The sequence below is a fragment of the Marmota monax genome, unplaced genomic scaffold (assembly GCF_021218885.2).
Source record: "Marmota monax isolate L192 unplaced genomic scaffold, Marmota_monax_Labrador192_F-V1.1 WCK01_AAM20220418_F8-fsc00460, whole genome shotgun sequence".
Taxonomy (NCBI): Eukaryota; Metazoa; Chordata; class Mammalia; order Rodentia; family Sciuridae; genus Marmota; species Marmota monax.
In genome coordinates this window covers 280128-281464 of record NW_026692817.1, presented here as the reverse complement: position 1 = coordinate 281464, position 1337 = coordinate 280128, and the positions used below count along the sequence as shown (strand labels likewise).

Sequence of the window (1337 nt, the reverse complement as noted above, 5' to 3'; positions counted from 1 at the left end):
TTATTTGGAACTCAAAATATTTCTCACCAGGTTGCCTAATGCCCCCTTTACATCCTTATTCCTCAGGGTGTAAATGAAGGGGTTGGCTGTAGGTGTCACCACTCCATAGAAGAGGGCCATGAACTTGGGCTGGTCCCTTGTGATGGAAGAAGGGGGCTGGAGGTACATACAAATGGCTGGGCCATAAAATAAGAAAACTACAATGAGATGAGAAGAACATGTCCCAAAGGCCTTTTTCCTTCCTGCAGAAGATTTCATCTTAAGTACAGCATGTCCAATACTAGCATATGAGGCAAGAATTAGACACAGAGGAATAGCTAATAAAAAAATACATACTACAGAAAGTGTGAGCTCATTAACTTTCTTTTCACCACAAGCGGTCTTTATCAGAACTGGAATCTCACACACCAAGTGATCCAGTTTATGGACACCACACATGGCAATTTTAGTGTTACAGTGGCCTCTGAGACAGCATAAGTGATTCCACCCAGCCATACAATGGACACTAACAAGATACAGATGTGCTGATTCATGATAAGGGTGTAGTGCAGAGGTCTGCAGATGACCACATAGCGGTCAAAAGACATGATAGCTAAGAGAAGACATTCTGTGCCCCCCCATTATGTGGAAGAAATAGAGCTGGAATGCACACCCCATATAGCTGATGGTCTTTTTAGAGCTTCCCAAGTTAAACAGCATCTGAGGCACAATGATTGTGGTGTAACACATCTCCAAAAAGGAGAGGTTGGTAAGGAAGAAATACATGTGACTGTGGAGATGGGGATCTAATATGGACATTAGAATGATGGCAATGTTTCCCATCATGGCCATGGGGTATGTTATCAGAAGAACAATGAATATAGGAAGCTCTAGCCAAGGACGGTCAGTAAAGCCTAGTAGAATGAACTCTTCAGGGTAGCTTTGATTAATCAGTGCCATTCTCTTCAGTGTGTTTCACCTACAGTGGGGAAGATGCCAAGGAAGTTAGCATGATGAGGAATGACCAGACATGATGATCAATTGGTTGTGTACTCATAAAAGACAGAATACAGTAACTTGAAATAAAGAACTTGACACCAGGTTATCTAATTTCCCTTAATGACACCAAAAATTATTGGCAGTTATTGTGAATAATTTCTTGTCCTGTATTATAAAACTGACAATAGTTATCTCCTTATTTTCTGGTGAGTGACTGTGTTTTGGAAACTCTGAAATAATGGTTCTCAACCTTATACTGCCTTAAAAATCATCTATATAGATTCTTAATGAGAAGTTCATTGCTTCCTATCTTCAGGTATTTTACAAAGTAAATGACGCTGGTGCTGAGGTTATGGTTC

At 40.4% G+C, this 1337-nt stretch overlaps 1 pseudogene; it reads right to left on the bottom strand.

The window, feature by feature from the left end:
* Nucleotides 1–939, bottom strand: LOC124095331 (olfactory receptor 2B11-like; annotated as a pseudogene).
* Between the last annotated feature and the right edge of the window lie 398 nt (nt 940–1337).